At 36.8% G+C, this 21,849-nt stretch overlaps 1 long non-coding RNA gene across 1 annotated transcript; it reads left to right on the forward strand.

Annotated features, from left to right (window-relative positions):
- The first annotated feature begins 1,404 nt into the window (after window positions 1-1,404).
- On the forward strand, window positions 1,405-21,058 carry LOC122101859. Its single transcript, XR_006146420.1, has 3 exons — window positions 1,405-1,415; window positions 4,766-4,769; window positions 20,886-21,058. It is a non-coding gene; the product is annotated as an uncharacterized LOC122101859 (long non-coding RNA).
- Window positions 21,059-21,849: the final 791 nt, after the last annotated feature.

Genomic DNA, 21,849 nt, shown 5'->3' on the forward strand with positions numbered 1-21,849 from the left:
TTGAAATGTCACAACGGGAATGAGGTCAAAATAGATTTGTGACATCATGACGAGTTTGTAATAACACAGTGTCAGGTCCAATTATAATTGCTACATGAGCTGGAATACCCAAAGGACATTAATTTTCTGAAATGTTATCAAGTCTTACTAGTTTGTGCAAACACAAGACAATGATATCACAATGGCAATGTGGTGTCAAAATATGATGTCATTACATTGTTTTGATATCAAAATGAGTTGATCATGCCTTAATGGTGATGAGGCCACAATAGGTTTGACATCACAATTGGATTGTGAAGTCAAAGTGGCATGCTAAAACTCAATTGTCATTAACTCACAAGGATTATGAGTTCAACAAGGAACGGTGACATTTCCAAGGTATGTGTTGTCACAAATGTGAAGTTCTAAGTGGAGTATGATGTCACATTTTGACACAATGGTCATGACATCTGGCAGTGTGATGTTAAAATAGTGATGATGTCACAATGCATTTGTGATAGCACATGTCAGAGTTGCTAAATATTCATGAGGTTTTTGATGAAACAATGTTATCATGATATTACAACAGCAATGTGATATCACAATGGATTTATGATGTCACAATGCTTATTAGGTCACATGGTGTTAGTGATGAAACAATGAAATTGTAATATCACAATCATATGTCAAATTTCAATTGCTACTTATTCACAATTCATATATTATTTTACAGAAGAAACTTGAAGTCCCAAAGCCATGAATTTTCTAAAATGATATGAGGTCATAACAGGTTTGGGAAAACACAATAGTCAGTGATATCACAAAGGCATCATGATATCAAAATATGATATCATAATGATGTTTGATGTCACAATTAATTGGTAATGTCATAATGGTGATGATATCACAAGAGGTTTGGGATGACTCAATGGGTTGGTGATTTTAAAAATGTATGCAGATTCTCAATTTTCATTGGCTCAAAATGAGTATATGAGCTCATAAAAGGACGATGATGTCTAGAAAAGCCATTGTCACAAATATGTCATCATCAGCTCATTATGGAACCATCAAATTACTATGATATCCTACCATTATAGCATCACATTTTCATTGTGACATCATAGACATACTGCGGATGCCTACTTTGTAATTTCAATCTATTCCAAACCCATTGTGACCTCGTAGATATTATTATCCATATCTTCATTGTCAAATAATTCCAATTGAGATCAGTCATGACTTTGTAACATCACAAACCTTTTAAAATATCCTCACTACTGTGATACCATATTGTCTTTATACCATCACCTCATTGTGAAATAACCCAAAGAAAATCACATCATATAATTATGACATCACATTGTCATTTTGAAGTCATAGACACACTGTGAATGTGTATTCTCTGATTTCATTCTATTTCAAATGTGCCATTTTAGGTTATCAGAAACCCATTGTGACATCATTACCATTGTGACATCACAATCCCTTTGTGACATCACATTTCCATTTTAATACCACTACCCCACCAACATCACAAACCATTCTGTCCTCATAACTTTTATTATATGCTGACTTTGTGATATCTTATGCCCTTTGTGAGCTCATAATCTGTTCTCAACCTTATATTTCAGGTATGATATATGATATAAGAAATGCACTGTGATCCTGACAACTGTCATCACAGTATCAGAAATCATGATGGTTGTGTAACATTGTGATGTCACAATCATGTTAGGAGTTCATTACTTTTGTGATAACTCAGGCCTTTGGAGACATCACAGTCCCTTTGTGATCTCATATACTCATTGGCAGTTAATGATAATTGAGAACCAGGATTTCATTGTGACATCATAAATGTATTGTGACCTCATGACAATTATGGCATGACAAACTAATTTTGACATCAAAACTTTATGACAACGTATTGTGACATCACATTGCCATTGTGATATCATTGTCTTATTGTCTTTGCAGAAGCTGATATAACTTCATAACATTTTAGAAAAATAATGGCCTTTGGGAATTCCAGCTCTTTCGGTGAGCTCAGACTCGTGATCTAGTAGCAATGGGAATTGGACATGTCCCTGCGTGATTACAATCTCATTCTAATGTCAAAAAACTTTTTTTTTACCTCATTCTCACTGTGACATCAGCAAGTCATTGTGACATTATATTGCCATAGTTACATCCTGGCCAATTTATAATAGCCTTAATTCCTTTGAAAAAAATATATGGCTTTTGTGACATCACAATTTCTTTGTGTGCCCATATCTTCATTGTGAATTAATAACAATTTCACAAAGACATGCCATTGTAACATCAGAAGCGCTTTGTGACATCATCTCTATTATGCCATAACATTGTCATTATGACACCATCAGCTCATAATGACATCACAAATCTCCAATTACATCAGAGCATTTTGACATGAAATTTTCATTGTGATCTCATACATACACTAAATTGCTATTCTGATTATATTCTATTTCAAATGTGACATGTAGTTTGATATCAGAAACCACCAGCATGGGTACTAGTGAGTGCAAGAAACTGTCTCTTTTACAAGGCTGCCAGAGTAATTCCTCTCAGGCCCCACTCTCTTTACTATGATGGCACAATTGTGAGTCTCCTTCCTTGGACTTTTCTCTGAAAAACTAAAACTTGTTTCTACATGAGAGCTTGCTTAGCCACCAGTTTATCCTCTAGCATAATGACAAAATATGGCATGCCACTGTGATATAACCAACACATTGTCACATCTCAAACCTATAGTGAAATCATCACCAGAGTGCTATCAACAACTAATTCTGATAACAAACCACTATTATGACATGATATTTTGACATAATATTGCCATTGTGGTATCACTGTCCAATTTTGTTTTCAGAAACCAAGTATGACCTCATAACATTTTAGAAAATTCATGATGTTTGGGACTTCAAGCTCCTTCTGTGTCCTATCCTCAATTTACTAGGAATAACTGATATTGGACATGGGATTGTGATATTAAAAACATGTTTTGAAGTCACAAATCCATTGTGACTTCATCACTATGGCATCACACATGCATCATGATATCAAACTGCCATTGTGACATCACAATCACATTATGACCTCTTGGTTCTCTTGAAAATCTCTTTGTGATGCCACAGTCATATGTGTACGTTTTGTGAACTAATGACAATGGAAATCAGACATACCATTGTAACCACAAAACATTTGTGTCATTACCAGTATGACATCACATTATCATTATGACAGCAAGAGCTTATTTTTGACATCACAAACTGCAATGATATAAAATTATGACCTCACATTATTATTATTGTGATGTCATACATACATTATGAATGTGTATTCTGCGATTACATTCTATTTCAAATGTGGCATATGGATTGTTATTAGTATATGTTGTAACCTCATAACCATTATGACATCACAATCATTTTGTACCATCATGATATCATTGTGATATCATTAAACCACTGTGACACCACAAACCTGTACTTTCTGCATGTTTGTGACATGCTGTCATTGTGAAGTTAGGACCTTTGTAAACTCATAATCTGCTTTCCACCATATATTTCAGGTATGACTTGTTATATCAGAGTCAACTGTGAATCATGACCAATGTGAGATCACACTGACAGTCGGCATGAACATTGTGTCACCTTGTGACATCAAAAACCAGATAAACTTCATCACATTTATAACACAAGTGCCTTTGGAGTCATAAGAGTCAATTTGTAAACTTGGACATTCATCAAGAATTAATGACAATTGAGATCCCCCATTGTGACATCACAAACCCATTTTGATATCACAAAACTATTGTGACCTCATCAACAATTTGGCATCATCAATTATGAAATGGGAACATTATTATATTGTTGCTGGTTTTCAAGGAAGTTCAGGTGGCTCATTAAATATGCTTGGAAACTTCTTATGTTTCCCCACAGTCATCCAGGGCAAAGGGGTCAGCAGGTCTGGCATGGGCACAGTCGATCCAAGCAGCAATGTTGTAGACTTTAAGAGCAGTGGGTGTAGCAAGTAGCACTATGTGGTTCTAGAGATCTCAAACTGTGCCTTTGAACAATCACCCAGTCCCCTGATTTAAATGATTGGGGGGTAGGAATAGAAGCAGAATCATATAATGCTCTAAGCTGGGGCCACATACTCTTATGCATAAGCTGTAAATAGTCAAGCTTACACAGAAATTCAGTATCATCCAAATAGCAAGCAATTCAGTCTGGTGGCTAGGGATAATGGGTGGGGAGTGTCCATACATTATACTCTAAACAGGGCAAAAGGAAGAAGCAATACCCAGTCTTCACCAGGTTCCAGAAACAATGTAATTAAGGTCTCCTTTAGAGTCTGATTCAGATATCTCCAATTTGTTGTAGGAACTCAGAGCTACAAACTCCCAAGAACTGCCTTTGGTGTGCTATAGAGGAGCTTGGAATTTCTGTTTGTTTGTTTTTTTTTGGTAAAAATCATGAATATTTGAATTTCTTTTCTAACCTCTTCCATGACCCACTGATAGTTCAAGAGTGTATTTTTCAGCCTCCAGGTGTTACAGGATTTTCTTGGTTGGCTTTTGGTGTTGAATTGTAGTTTAATTCCCTTGTCTGAGTGAATGCAGGGCATAATTTCAATGTTTCTAAATGTGAACAACTTTGCTTTGTGACCTAAAAAGTGCTCTGCTTTGGAGAAAGTTCCATGTGTTGATCAGAAGGACATGTATTATGATGCTGCTGTGTGAAATATTCAGAAGATATCTGTTCAGTCTAGTTGACCTATGTAGTTGAGTAGATCTGAGATTTCTCTATTGAGTTTCTGCTGGGGTGATCTATCCAGTAGGGATGGTGGTGTGTTAAAGTCCCTTCAAAACAATTATAAAAAATGTCTTTTTATATATGTGACATTTTAGAGAAAGTGATGTTTATTGGAAAATTTGGGTGCTCCGTTATTTTGTGAATGTATATTTAGGATTGTTTATATCCTCCTGAAGGAGAGATCCCTTAATTAGTATGTAATGACCTTCTTATTCTTTTTTGCTAATTTTAATTTGAAGTATATTTTATCTGATTAGGATTGTAAGTCCCACCTCTTATGGGGACCATTTGCTTGGTAGATTTTCTTCTAGCCTTTCATTTTCAGAGTATTTGATTTTGTGTGAAGACAGAAGTGAGAATGATATTGTTTTTGATGCAACTAGAAATTTTATGTTGCTTAATTGGACAGTGAAGCCCATTAATATTGAAAGTTGGGATTTAGAGGTGTTTGGCAATTTCTGCCATGTTATCCAATTTCTTGGGGGCTGTGCCAACTGGGTTTGGTGAGATTTGAGGGCTTCAAATTTTTGGTGAGAGATTTGTTTTAGATCTTGTATAGACTTCACTATCTCCTTAAATTCGCTTCAGTGTTCCTTCTCAAATCTTTGGTGATTGGTTATAGTTTCATTGGACCCTTTCCATCTGCTAGGTTTCATTCATCATTCCTTTTGGGGCCTGCATGGATTCTTCCAGCTTACTGTTCGTGGACTCCATGAATACATCTATTAATTTGTGTTTATTCCCATTCCACTTACACATTACCTCAATTAATCTTTAGCCTCATCAAGCTCATGAATTTTCCTGTCACACTCAGACTTTTTCCTAGCACGTTTATTCAGAGCCGTTTGCAGGTGTTCAATATTTTTATTCAGCATTATTATCAGTGTTGTTTGGGGAACTCTCCTCTGGATTGTTAACTGCTCTGTTTCCTTATTATCATGAATGAGAGTTGAGATACCTGGAGTTGCTATTTTTCTTGTGTTTCTACACTTTGTTCTGCTGCTTTTGGTATTAAAGCAAAACCAATACCGTTCGAGAACACTATTTTAATGGAATCATCAACCAGATTTCTGTAGTTGCACAGATTGAACAGTCAAAATGAATACATGTATGATCCAGTTAAGTAGATATAACCTACTTCAGCAACAAACAACTAGGGACTAAGAAAATCAAAGAAGGTGTCACCAGACAAAAATTAATAGCATTTGAATTATTTGGAGAAAATAAGATTAGATGAATGTGAAGATGGAAAGAGAGAGGGAATGTAAACAAGACATATATGCAGAGAGAGACAAAGTATAGAAAGAAAAGAGAAGAGAGAAACAGACAAAGGAAAAATGAAAAATAAAATTTAAAAGTGAAACAAAAAATTATATAAATAAGTTAAACAAGAGCAAGAAAGGAAAACCATTTGAGTTCTTACCTTGCTATTGTAATTGTAACCCCTATATACAGTATTTTTACAATTAAAAACATCAGTATTTTTACAATTAAAAAAATCTTATTAATAAAAAATAAAGACATTCGGACATGAATATATCTTTATATTAAAGTATACTACAGTTAAAGGAGTTACAGCTGAGAGTTTGTGAATTGAGTAATAGATATCTGAATTAAGGATGTGCACACACTGAAGGAAATGGTCTAATATAAGATGTGTGTTTATCAAGGAATGAATAGAACAGCAATTATATAAAGCCAAAAAACAAAAAGAACTAATAGAAAAAAAAAAGTAAAAGGAGAATTAAAAAGTTTAATAACAGTGAAGAAAAGAATTGAAAACAATTTAATTAAATAAAATCAGATTTTTAGAGGGGAGATTTTTTTTTTTTGGTAGGTCGTGGGGCTTGAACTCTGGGCTTGGGCACTGTCCCTCAGCTCTTCAGCTCAAGGCGAGTGCTCTACCACTTGAGCTACAGTGCCACTTCCAGTTTTGTGGTGGTTTATTGGAGATAGGAGTCTCACGGTCTCTCCTGCCCGGGCTGGCTTTGAACCACGATCCTCAGATCTCAGCCTCCTGAGTAGCTAGGATTACAGGCGTGAGCCACCAGCGCTCGGCTGGGGAGTTTTTTTAAGAGGTGAAACCAGGTTCAGGAGGTCACAATGTGCTTCTGATATAACAATGGCAATGTGATGTCACAATGGGGTTGTCATGCCACAGTGATGATGCAATGACAATCTCTGTGAGGTCACAATGAATTTGTAGTATCAATAAGTATATGAATTCACACAGGGACCATGATGTCTTCAAATAGATGTGCTATCACAACAGTGATGAAGTCCTAAGAGGTTTGTGATGTCACCATGTGATACAATGGTCATGAAACCTGTCAGTGTGATGTTAGTATGGTCATGCTGTTTCAGTGGATTTCTGATATCACATAGGCAGCATGTCACAAAAGTTATCAGGACAGACAGGTTAGTGATGTCACAGTGTGTTAGTTGTAATACAATTTCATTGTGATATCACAATAGTTCTGATGTCACCCTGCATTTCTGATATCAAAACACATGCCACATTTGAAATAGAATGAAATCACAGAATAGGCATCCCCAATTTGTCTATGGCATGATTATGGCACTGTGATGTCAGAATGCAATTATGTCCTTGCAGTTTTTTGATGTCCCAATGAGCTGATTTTGTTATAACAATAATGTGATGTTATAGTGGTGATGATGATACAAATGGATTGTGATGTCACCATGGCCTGACTTATCACAATTATTGTTAGATCACAAAGAGGATAATAGTAAAGATAGGGATTGTGATATCACAGAGGCAATGTGTTTTTTTTTCAAACAAGCTAACAGTTCACAGTAGGTTTGGAATGTCACAATTTGATTGTGTCAGCACAATGGCAATGTGAATTCACAATGTGTTTGAGATGTTACAATGCTGACACAATATGGATATTAAAAAGTAATTGTGATGTAACAATGGTTATAGGGACACAATGGGTTTCTGATATTAACCCACATGGAAATGTGAAATGGAATGAAATCACACAATATGCATTCACAATATGCTTATCACATCCCAATAAGGATATGATGTGATAATGCTATCACTATAGTTCAGTGATGTTGCAATGATCTGAAGATATCATATGAACAATTTGTCACTCTGGAGATAATGTCACAAAGATAATAGTTCAAAATGAAGATATGGATACACAGACCTTGAAGTCACAAAGACTATTTGTCTTTTCAAAGGTGCTAGGAGGTCAAAATAGGTTTGGTGTGTCACAATGTGATTATGATATCACAATGTCAATGTGATTTAACAATGGGCTTGTGAATGACTATGAGCTCATATTGGGTTTGTAATATCACAATGAGTTTGTAATATCACAATAACATTTCCAATATCAATAACACAATGGCAATGTCATAATTGAAACATTCTAAGGCATAAAACACGATCAGATTATGAGCTGACAAAAGTCCTAGAAAATCACAATGGTTGCTTCTTAAGGAAGCCCCCCAGATAACCTCCCAAGGAAGTCCCAGATGGCTTCCCGAGGAACCACCAGATGAACACCAGAGGAGGTCAGAGGTCACCTCTCAATAACATGACAGATGACTTCTCTAGGAGGACCCAGATGGCATCTCAAGGAAGCCACAAATGACCTCCAGAAAAGGTCCCCAAAACAGGCTATCATGCTTACCAAGACTCAACACTAGAGTATTCTTACATGAGTCTTTTCGATATTGGTCCTTGGGAGCCAAACACTCAAGGGAGGCTCTCAGTTCTGAGGTCATAGAAATTCACCTAAGAGGGGGTTTTCCCAGGCCAAGGCCCAAGGCCATCTCACTGGAGCCTCCAAAAATAATGACCTCTAAAGCACAAAACAATGCATAGAGGCATATTTAAAATAATAAACAAATTAATTTACAAAATAAATGGCCTGAGATTGCCTCATTCTGTGCTGGATGCCTAGAGCCAAAAGCAGCCTTGACCAACAAAACTTCGACTTCAAATAGGCAGCCCCACCCTTTGTTAATTGGTCTGCAAACTACCATCCCCACAATTATGATCTCCAAATCTCCATATTTCAAAGGTCAAGGCTTTTTACTTTTCACTTCCTCCCTCCCTCTTTACTGACTTGTCTTTCCTTCCAAGGTCTTTCCCTTTTTCCCATCTACCACATCCTTCTTCTCTTCAGGATTTTCCACATTCCACAGGAATGTCATGCTCTGAACCGATGGCCAGTTGGCAATCTTTCCCTACTGCTCTCCTTCAATTCTTCCCCTCCCAGGTCTTTCCCCTCCTGCTGTCTCACCATGTCCTTCCTTCCAGGTATTTCCCCTCATTCCATCCTATTCAGTTGCTCAGAAAACATAACCTGTATCCCTTCCCAACTCCAACATGACTCCTTTCTAAACTAATTCAATTGTCACTTTCCAAACTGCCAACTGCCCAATCACTACTTGACTGCTAACCATGTGGAGCTTAATATTCCACCCCCACACAGCAGAATGCCCATCGCCCTGTATCAACATGCCTTGCCCCTTCCAGATGGCTGGACCACAGGGCCATGCTGATTGCCAGTTTCTTCAGAAGCTAGGGACTCCCTTGGTTTTCATGGTGTCCTCATTTTGAACTAAAAGGTATTGAATTTGGTCATGTCATTGTGATATTACAAACTAGTTGTGGCATCACTAACCCATTAGCACCTCACCAAACTGACCTCAAAAACCCATTGTGACATCACATTGCCCTTGTGATACCATGATTATTTTGTGACATTCCAAACCTAATATGACTTGGAAAAAACCACATGTTCTTTTGACATCATAGTCCCTTTGTTTAACAATACATTCATTGTGAACTAAGGACAATTGTGCTGACATGCCATCGTAATAACACAAAACTTTTGTGACATCACTATCAATGCCAAATCATTTATTTATGACATCATCAGCTCATTGTGACATCACCAAAATGCAATAAGACCATACCATTATGACATCACATTGTCATTGTGACATCATAGACTAAATGTGAATGCCTATTCTGTAATTTCATTTTGTTTCACATGTGGCATATTGATTATTAGAAACTCATGGTGACCTCATAACCATTGTGACATCAAAATCCCTTTTTTAACATTATAAGCCATTTTGATATCACTAAACACTATGATGTCATAAACCTGACCTGACTTCCTATCTTTGTTGACATGATTCCATATGATATCTTATGCCCTTTGTGAGCTCATAATCCGTTTTCAACCTCATAATATTGCTGATATGATATGCGATTTCAGAAATACACTGTAACATCATGACCACTTTGACTCCACACTGTCAGTCATCATGACCACTGTGCCACCTAGTGACATCACACACTTGTTAGGACTTCATCACATTTGTGACAACACATGCCTTTAGAGACATCAGAGTCCATCTTTGAACTCATATACTAATTGTGAATTAATGAAAATTGAGATCTAGCATGCATTATGTCATCAACCCATTGTTACATCACAAACCTATTGTAACTTCATCACCATTAGGGCATAACAACTCATTGTGACAAAAATATTTTTAGGAAATTATATTTTGATATCACCTTGCCATCATGATATCGCTGTCCCTTTGTGATTTCATGAATTATGACCTTCTAACCTTTTAGAATATTCATGGCCATTGGGACTTCAAGGTCCTTTTGGGAATTTCTATCCTCATAGCAATTGAATTTGGACATGTAATTGTGATATTACAAAGTTATTGTGACATCACAAAACCATTGTGGCATCACATTGCTGTTATGACATCATGATCCCATTGTGATATCCTAAACCCATTATGACCTATTAGCACCTTTAAAGAAACAAATATCCTTTGTGACACCATGTCTCTTTGCATATCTAGTCTCATTGTAAACTATTTAAAATTGAGATTATACATTCCATTGTAAGCTCACATTTCCTTTGTGACAACACCATTTTGAGATCACATTGTCCTTTTTACATCATCAACTCATTGTGACATCAATAAACTACAATGACATCATACATTAGGAATTCCTATTGTGTGATTTCATTCTATTTCAAATGTGGTATGTGTGTTGAAATGAGAAACCCATTATTACTTCATAAACATTGTGAAATTACCATGCTTTTTGACATCATTTTTCCATTGTGATATCACTAATCCACTGTGACATCATAAACTTGCCATGTCCTCATAACTAATGTGACATGCTGCCATTGTGATTTCTTATGCCATTTTTGAGCTCATAATCTGTTGTTGTTAACCTTGTAATATTTCAGGAATGACATGTAATAGGAGAAATCCACTGTGACTTTATGGCCACTGTGATATCACACTGCCAGATATTATGACCATTGTGATATCACAAACCTGTTAGGACTTCATCCCATTTGTGACAACACATGCCTTTGGAGACATCACCATCCCTTTTTGAACACATGTACTTATTTAGGGGTAATGCTAATTGAGATCCATGCCATTGTGACATCACCAATCCATTGTGATCTCACAAAACTATTGTGATCATATCTCGATTATGGATCACCAACTAATTGTGTCATCAAAACATTTCTGTGATATGATATTGTGATATCACATTTCCATTATGACATCACTGTCCTATTGTGTTTTCACCATTCTATTTTGTCTTCATAACATTTTAGAAAATGCATGGTATTTGGGAATTTAAGCTCTTTCTGTCAACTTGTATCCTCATTGTGAAAGTCTCAATTGATATCAGACATGAGATGATCATATTCCAAATTCGTGGTGACATCACTCTCCCATGGTGACCGCATTACCACAGTGACATTGCCAACCCATTGTGACATCATATTTCCATTGAGACATCACTATGACATTGTGATATCCCAAACCTAGTTTTACCTCTGAGCACCTTCAACAAAACTCATAGACTTTGTGGCATCACAGTCCTTTTGTGTACCATATCCTCATGTAATCCTAGGACAATTGATATCAGACATGCCTTTTAACAGCACATACACTTTGGAACATCATCACCAGTGTGACATAACATTGTCATTATGAAACTATCAGCTTATAGTGAAATCACCAAACTATAATGAATTCATAGCATCATGACCTCACATCATATCGATACCCATATTTTCAGACTTTACCTCTATGAATCCACTTCCTCAAATTAACCAAATGAGGTAACTTGCATACACTCTGTCTCTCAAGCTTTCCAGCATTTACTTGTTGGAAAATTTCTAGGTACATTACCTATGCTTGTCAGGCTGAGGACCAACTGATTTAGGTATAGGCCTGGGACAATTTACCAGAGTGACTGATAACCAGCTAAAAACAGACAGAAGGCTTGACCTATAACCATTTTAGAGAAATTCAGTGTCCACACTTGCACACTTGTTATCACTATTTTTCCCGCTTCTTTCAATCATAATGATTAGTAGCTGTAGACACCCCATTGGGTTTAGAGTGGCCTCCTGAGCTACCTGAACAGCTCAACTTTTTATCTGAACCTCAGGGACCTCTATTTACTTTAACTCCTATTTAGTACTCTGAACCTCAGTCTGGAACTTGGAATCTTCTTTCCTTTCATCCTTCTCCTTTTCTCTGAAGCTACCTTTCATGATCTCAATCTCCATCTCAAAGTCCTCCTTATCCTGCAAGTGTTCTTCCAGGACCACAGAATTCCTTCAACTGTCCAACTGCTTCTTCTCACAACACTTCTGACTGCTCTTCAGCTCTTCCTTTAAGTTTGCAATGGTTTTAAGAGAGTTTTTTTTCCACCTCCAACTGTGCCATTGAGACCTGCTGCTTCTGCATTGTATTTATGGTGAGATCTCGACAGTCTATTTGGCCTTTTCCTCTAATAGCTTCTCTTTCTATTCACTTTAGTATATTTTGTGACAGATCTTTCAACTGTTTAGCTGTTCTGTTTTTCTGCCTAATGCTCTTTCCCTTTCCAGGGCATGCCTTTTCCTTAACTCTTTCTGAAGAGTAACACTCTCTCTCTTGATCCTGATATTTTGCTGCTCAGTTTTCATGGCCTCTTCTATGACATGGCACCTCTTGTGTCTGCCCCATCAGCAGCTATTTCTGTTCTTTCTCTGTTGAATTTTAACTTATTATTACTATGCACTTAATCTTAATACATTCTTGTATCATATCCCGCACCATTTTTTGGGCCTTGATTTCCACATACAGTGTGAAGATATTCTCCTGCCCTGCCTTGTAGTCAGCAAGGATGGCAGCTTTGCTTCTTCAGCCTTTGAAATGTGGTCCCCCTTTGTTCGTAAACTTGGGAAAGCTATATCAACAGAAATGTCTAACCACAATCTTGTAGAGTCCCTGCAGTCTTTGCAACATGTTCTTTGCTTTATCCTTTGGTAGCCAAGGCCCGCTGGCCTCCCGAGAAAAACTGTACCCACTCTTTCTTGCCTAGAGAGCTGGTCTGGTTAAAAAGGCATTGTGCTTCTGAATTCGACCCCATGTTAAAGAACCTTATTTGGCGTTGCTAATTACACCATCGGCTATTAATGCTGCAGGAAAACTGCCCTGGATCCACCACTCTCAAGTGAAACAAGCAGTGGAACAATATCTAGAGAAGGCTGCATGATGTACAGTTCAGAGGCATCAAAAATCCATTAGGAATAAGACTTGCCAAGTATTAGTGCTAACTAGTGTGTTTCTACAGTTTCCTCCTTTTTATCTGTTATATTGGTATTTTAAGTCAGCTGAGGGCAGGAGAGAGAAGGGAAAGTTTAGGATTTGGTCCAGAAGGAATCAATGATTTGATTGGACATGAAAAACAGTGGGGAATATACTCACCAGCGGGGCCCTAGTGGTTACCAGCACCCAATAATTAGTGTAGGCCCTTGGCCTGATATGCTGGAGTAGACAAGGCATTCCACCAAATGTGACAGAGCATGCTGCTGGAGAGGATAGTCTGTCAAGCCCCATATGGTGAGCTGTCAAGAAGTTATTGGGCAGTGTGCAGTTTGAGATTGTTGAAAATTGTAAGGCAGGAGAGCCATTGGTGTTACAGAGGGTTACAAACTAACTATAGGCTGTGTGTTCAGAGCAATAGACGGGGAGAGAAAGAGAAAAAAGACATGGAAGAAAGAAAGCGGAGAGACAGCAGAAAGGGAAAGCCCTGGGAGGAGTCGGGGTTGAGGAAGAGTAGGAGGGGAAGGATGACAAGTGGCAGAGCAAGAGAAGCGTGTGGAGAATTGAGGGGCCTGAAGACAAGAAATAAGTGGTGGAAGAGAAAAGGGAAGAACTTAGAAGAAAGAACAGGTGTGTAGAAAAGGTGGGAGGAAGGGATAAGGAAAAAGCCTTGCCCTTTGAAGTTTGGAGCTTTGGAGATCTTAATTTGTGGGGCTGGTGTTTTGTAGATCAATTAACAAAGGGCAGGGTTGCCCATTGTTGGTCCGAGGTGGTTGAGGCTACTCATGTCTCTGGGTATTCAGTCCAGTATAAGTTATTTGCAGGTCATTTTCTAGTGTAAATAAATTTGTTTACTATCTTAAATGTGCCTCTAAGGATTGTCTTGATTTTATGGATCATAATATACAAGTTCATATGGAGCTTAAAGTCCCAAAGCCTATGAATTTTCTAAAATGTTATAAAGTCATAATGGTTGTGAAAACCCAATGCAAGAGTAATATCACAATGGCAATGTGATATATGACTTCATGATTATGTATTGTTGTCACAATTATTTATTGATGCATAATGTTGATGCTGTCACATACTTTTTGATGTCTAATTGCTAATGAATATATAACTTCAGAAAGGGATTGTGAGGTCACCAAAGGCAGGAATGGGATGAATTCCTAACAAGTTTATGATGGTCAAAATGTGGCAAAATGGTCATGACCTCTGACAATGTTATGTCACAATTTTCATGATGTCACAGTTTTCTAATATCACATGTCATAACATATTATGTGGTTGAAAACAGATTATGAGCTACCAAAGGGCCTCAGTATCATACTATCACGCCACTCGCATTTCAAAAGTTATGAGGAGGGGAAAATCTTGTGATGTCATACTGGTGATGATGTCACTATGGGTTTGTGTTATTGCAATGGAAGTTCTGATGTTAATTGTCCTTAGTCCACAATGAGAATATAAGTAAATAAAGGGATTTTGATGTCATAAATGGTCCTTGTGTTTTTTTCAAAGGTGCTGAGAGGTCATAACAGGTTGGGATGTCACAATGTGGTAATGATGTCACAACAGCAATGTGATGTCACAATATTTTTGTGATGTCACAGTGGTAATGAAGTCAGCAATAGGATCATGATGTGACCACAGTTGTAATATTAAAATCACAGGTCTGATTTCAATTACTACTATTTTACAATGAGGATATGTGCTCAAGGACGGAGTTAGAAGTCCCAAAGCACCTCAGTTTTCTAACATGTGATGAGGTTGTACTAGGTTTTTGAAAAAAAAATGGGACAATGATATCACAAAGGAAATTTGATGTCACAATCCATGACATAATAATATTTGATGTCACATCACCAGGAGCAAGAATAAGAACCACAAAGTTATCTCAATAGATGCAGAAAAAGCATTCAACAAGATCCAACACCCTTTTTTGATGAAGGTTTTGGAAAAATTAGGAATCTATGGAACATTCCTCAATACAATAAAGGCTGTATATAACAAACCTACAGCCAACATTATACTTAATGGTGAAAAACTAAAGCCATTTCCTCTTAACTCAGGAACAGGAAAAGGATGTCCACTTTTTCCACTTCTCTTCAATTTAGTATTAGAATGCCTAGCTACAGCAATAAGACAAGATGCAAATATAAAGGGGATCCAAATAGGGAAAGAAGAAATAAAACTCTCCGACTTTGCAGATGACATGATCTTATATTTAAAGGATCCCATAGAATAAACCCCAAACTACTCAAGCTGATTCAAAACTTTGGTAAAGTAGCAGGGTATAAAATTAACATCCAAAAATCAATGGCCTTTCTGTATGCCAACAATGAGAAAAGTGTGGCTGAAATTAGGAAAGCAACTCCATTTGTAATAGCCCCACAAAAAATAAAATACCTAGGAATTAACAACCAAAGAAGTGAAGGACCTCTATGATGAAAACTTTAAAAACTTGAAAAAGGAAATCAAAACAGAACTGGATTGGAAAGATTAACATCGTGAAAATGGCAATACTTCCCAAGGCTATCTACAAATTGAATGCGATACCTATCAAAATTCCAACCTCATGCTTCAAGGAAATAGAAGAGACAATCCAAAAATTCATATGGAACAATAAAAGACCCCGAAAAGCAAAAACACTCCTCAACGGAAAGAATACTGCTGGAGGAATATCAATAACAAAATTCAAACTCTACTATAAAGTCATAGTTATCAAAACAGCTTGGTATTGGCATAAGAACAGATGTCAGGACCAATGGAATAGAATTGAAAACCCAGAAATGAACCTACAAACCTATAGCCAACTAATCTTTGACAAGGGACCTAAAACAATAGAATGGAAGAAAGACAGCCTCTCAAGTAAATGGTGCCGGCAAAATTGGTTAACTACTTGTAGAAAACTAAAGCTAGATCCTTATATATCACCCTGCACCAGAATCAACTCCAAATGGATCAAAGACCTCGAAGTCAAAGCAGACATTCTGAAAACCTTACAGGATGGAATAGGAGAAACCCTAGGACTCCTTGGCTCAGGCCGAAATTTTCTTAATAGAGACCCGGAAACACAACAAATCAAAGAAAGGTTGGACAAATGGGATTGCATGAAGTTACAGAGCTTCCGCATGGCAAAGGACATAGCTAGCAAGATCAATAGAAAGCCCACGGATTGGGAGAATTTCTTCACTAGCCATACAACAGACAAGGGTCTCATATCTAAAATATACTTGGAACTCAAAAAATTAAATCCCCCAACAACAAATCTTCAAAGAAACAACTGCCCAATAAATAAGTGGGCTAAAGACTTAAAGAGAAACTTCTCTGAAGAAGAAAGAAGGATGGCCAATAGACACATGAAGAAATGTTCAACATCCCTAGCCATAAAAGAAATGCAAATAAAACAACATTGAGATACCACCTCACTCCAGTTAGAACAGCAAAAATCAAGAACTCTAACAACAACAGATGCTGGAGGGGATGTGGACAGAAGGGAATCTTACTTCATTGTTGGTGGGAATGTCAACTTGTTCAACCACTTTGCAAAGCAGTATGGAGGTTCCTCAAATGACTTCACATAGAGCTCCCCTGTGACCCAGCAATCCCACTTTGGGGCATTTATCCAAATGTTTACAAACAAGACCACACTAAAGCTACCAGCACTACTATATTTATTGCAGCATTATTTACCATAGCTAAGATATAGAACCAACCCAGATGCCCCTCAATAGATGAATGGATCAAGAAAATGTGGTATATATACACAATGGAATTCTATGCCTCCATCAGAAAAATGACATTGCCCCATTCGTTAGGAAATGGAAAGGCTTGGAAAAAATTATATTAAGTGAAGTAAGCTAGGCCCAAAGAATCATAGGTCCCATGGTTTCCCTTATTTGCAATATCTAGTATATGTATGAGTCAGTGGAAAAGATCAGATAATGTGATGTTAGGAAAATGAACCCTTGATATGTATTTTAATGTTTTTTTTTCTTTCATGCATTTGTTTCTAACGCATTTATAAGATTATTTCTTTGTTGCTTTTATGTCCCTTCCCCAGAGTATAACCCCTGCTTTCACTATATTTGATGGTCAGTATAATTTGTGGCGGAGATGGGGAAAAACAAGTTGTTTAAGGATACATGTGGACCTGTTGCAACAATGAGAAGTACAAGTTGTCATATCGAAAACCAGTTTTATAACGTTGGTGTGTGTGGGGAGGAAGATTGGGTAGGGGAGTTGGGGGGGAGCCTGGGAAGGGATGTGAAGGGTAAACAAAGGAGGAGGCTGCAATGCTTGATAAGAAATGTATGCATTATCCTGCCCATGTAATTGTAACCCCTCTGTACAGTATGTTCACAAAAAATAAATAAATAAAATAAAATGAAAAAAATAATGTTTGATGTCATAAATAGTTGTTGATGCCATGATTGTGATGAGGTCTCAACAGGTTTGTGAGGTCACAATGGGATGCTGAAGTCAGAATAGCATGGTAGATCTCAATTGTCATTTATTCACAATGAATATATGAGTTTACAACTTGATTGTGATATCTCCAAATGCATGTCTTGACACAAATGCAATGAAGTCCAGAGAGGTTGTGATGTCAGTATGTGACACAGTGTTCATGAGGTTTGGCAGTGTGATGTTACAGTGGTCATGTCACAGTGGTTTTCTGATATCACATGTCATACATGAAATATAAGGAAGTCAAAAACAATAATGTCTTATGATCTATATGAAATTTTAGGGAAAGCAGTGTTCCTTGGATTAATTTGAGTCCTCTGTTATTTGGTGAATAAATATTTGGAATTGTATTTTACTTCTGAAGGAGAGATCCCTTAATGAATATGTAATGACAATCTTTATCAATTCTTGCTAATTTTAACTTGAAGTCTATTTAATCTGGTATTAGGAATTCAACTCCCACCTGTTTATGGTTGTTGTTCGCTTGTTAGACTTTACTCTATCCTTTCATTTTCACAAGATGATTATTTTTGTGGACAAGGTGTGTTCCTTGAAGGCAGATTTTTTTTTATCCAACTAGACAATCTAGGTTGCTTAATTAGAGAGTTCATTTCATTTAACATTGAGAATTAGGTCTGAGGTGTTTGGTTGTTCTTGTCATGGTATCCATCTTCTTGGGTGCTGTGCCAACTGGGTTCTTCCTATAGTTCTTAGATTCTCTGTTCTGGGGCTACTTCTTGGCATTTATTGTGCTCTTGCTGGTATTCTATGTGTAGAATATATTTAAGTGTCTTTCATAATGTTATTTGGTGGAGATATATGGTTTCAATGTTTCTTTGGTCTGAAAAAATTTTTATTTGTCCTGCTGCTATGAAGGAGAATTTAGCTGAGCGGAGTATTCTTGGTTGATAGTTGTTTGTCTTTAGGAAGTGGAATGCATCATTCCAGACTCTTTTGCTTTCATTGTCTCTGCTGATAATTCTGAAATTATTCTGATTGGTCTCCCTTTATGGGTGATCATTTTTATCCCTGAAAGGTTTAAGCATACTTTCCTTAGTTTCAATTGATCCTGTGTGTATTACAATGTCGCAGTGGGATATCCTTTTCTAGACTGGTCTATCTGGTGTTCTAAAAACAAAGTATGTTAAAAGTGGAGGTAGTAAATAATTCATTTTTTAGAGACTGTTTTGCTAAAATTCATAATGCAATTTTGTCTTTTGGAAATAGAATGATGAAACGGCTTCTGATTAGTACACACGGTATGTTCAGGAGGGAGGAGGAGAAGTGCTGAAGGCTTTCTACCAGTGGGTTTATGGTGAAGAAAATTGACCATTGTCTCTTCCATCTAAGCATTTTAATTTTGTTCTGTATATAGTATATGTAAAGGATAGATGAATCCTAATTTAGAATATCTAGTCTTACTAGATGTTAAAGAGGCTGCCAGTGACAAAAGTAGAATTAGTAAGCTAACACATTGAGTATATTTTGTGTTCAAATTTAAAGATTTTAAACATTAAAGTAAAAGTATTATAAACCCCCTTGAAATATTACAGATGTGTAAATAACCCTAACATTGGGTTGATGAGAGTGGGAAGGATTCTAGGCCAGAATCTGCTCTTTCAAATTAGAGCTTTTGCTAAGTGTGTGTGTGCTTTATTTGGAACTACCTGCATGTTTGTTTGGTGGGAAACCTAAGATCTTAGAAGAAGCATCTAGTTTTTCTAGATGTCTAAATGTATATAACCTTGTAAAAGTAGAAGGCTAACATAATACCCTTGAAGTATTTTTGGTGTTTGAATTTGGGAATGAATTGTAATGTCTTAGAGACTACTCTGTTTCCTGTACAGGGTGGCAGCAGGGGTGGGGTTGGGGGAGGAAGTGTGTAAAGAGCAGGCTATCTTGGGCTTGTTTTGTTGGTTTGGACTTGGTTTTGTATGTGTATTTTAGTTAATATTGTCAAGTATTAAGGGGTAAGTCGTAATGCTAAAAGTAAGAAGTAGAAGATAATCCCTGTAGAAATGTCCTTCTGTCAGTTTTTAGGAAAAACTGCCTCCTAGGAGTGAATTATCTCAGCGTGTCTGGAGAAATGGTGAGGGAGAAGAGGAAGGTGGGGATGGGCTCTTTTAGCATTGCCACATCTAGAAGATGTGCATTTTTGGTACAATGTATTGTACACAAAGCTCTCATTATTTCAAAACATCTAATCTTTATAGGTGTCCTGAGATAATGTATGTTAAAAAATAGAAATAGAGAATTAAATAACTGTAAATACCTGCTACAATCAGGAGATCCATCTTGGATGGATTGTGCCATCTCTGGGCAATAAAATCAGGACTTACCTAGAGGCTGGCAGGAGAAGGTAGGAATAGGAACCCTGCAGGGAGAGATGTGTGCAGGTGTGCTCAGAATTTAACCATTGATGTATATGGTTCTGGTTCTCCCCTAGGGATACACATATTTAGAAGAAATATTCTTGCTAATATTTTAATAGTATGATATAAGCCTAATGAGTTTAGAAATTGCATAGTATATCTTGCTTTATGTCTCTTTAAATTGAGCATAAAGGATATTCAGTATTTTAATTGTAACTCTGCCAATACTTCTGTCTAGAAGCCTGTTGCTGTTTTTGTCTTCAGTGATTTTTTTTAATTGTGAAATTACTGTACAGAGGGGTTACAATTACATGAGCAAGATAATGAATACATTTCTTATCAAGCATTGTAGCCTCCTCCTTTGTTTCCCCCTTACCAACCCTTCCCATTATCCCCCACCCAATCCTCCCCTCTTCCCACCAAAGTTGTAAAGTTTGTTTTCGGCATAATGACTTGTACATGTCATTGCTGCAATGGGTCCACCTTTATCCCTATTTAAGCGATTTGTTTTTCCCCTTCCCCTCCACAAATTATAACGACATCAAGTACAGTGAAAGCAGAGGTTATTCTGTAGATTCAGTGAAATTTTTATCCCTAAGAAAAGCAGGAATGCATTTTTTTAACCAAACAGATTGAGTTGTTGTAGTTTATTCTTGGTTATCAAAATATTCATGTAGCTTTGGGATTTTGAATTGGTAAATTTGTAACATTTGGAAAAGCATGACACAAACCATAGATCTCAGTTACCTAAAAATGGATTGGTGTATGAACATAGAGGATCTAGACAGTCATGTCCACCTGAACTGTTTGTGGCAGTAATAATTTGCACTTTGAGAATATGTTTTCTGTAACACACATGTTATATAAAGGTTATTAAAAAAACAAAAGAAAAAATAAATTCTTCTTGTATCTGAATGTACCTATCTTTTTGCATGTTTGGGAAGTTCTCTGCTAGGATCCTGTTAAATAAATATCCTAGACATATCACTTCTGTCTCTTGGCCCTTCTCTACACCCATTAGTCTTAAATTAAAGCTTTTGGTGTTCTCTTCAAACTATTGAATAGATCTATACTCTTTCTTAGATTTATTCTTTCTTTAAAGAAAGGCTGTCTTTAGTCCCAGAGACTGGATTCCCTGCACAGACAAACCTAATCTCAAGGCTTTCTACTTTGTTTTATTTCATTTCCTTCTAATTGGTCCGATTTGATGCCTTGAAATTTTTTGTTGGAGCTTTATTTTAGGAATTGTATGGACTTCTGTACCACATTAATATGGTTTTCAGTATTTATTCTCAAGTCTCTTGATTGGTTATTATGTTATTGGACACATTTTCCTTTTATTGAGCTTCACCCAGCAGTCCTTTTGTATGCTGTATGGATTTCCCAAGTTTCTGTTTATGGATTCCATAAGTGCATCTATTAATCATTGTTTTTTCTCATCTTGTTCATGCAATTCCTCAATTACTCTTTGATCAGCCTCTTCATGCTCATTAATTCCTGTATTAATCTTTCCTTGGCCTCATCATGCTCGGGCATTT

The sequence above is a fragment of the Dipodomys spectabilis genome, unplaced genomic scaffold (genome assembly GCF_019054845.1).
Source record: "Dipodomys spectabilis isolate Male_0828 unplaced genomic scaffold, ASM1905484v1 ptg000698l, whole genome shotgun sequence".
Classification (NCBI taxonomy): Eukaryota; Metazoa; Chordata; class Mammalia; order Rodentia; family Heteromyidae; genus Dipodomys; species Dipodomys spectabilis.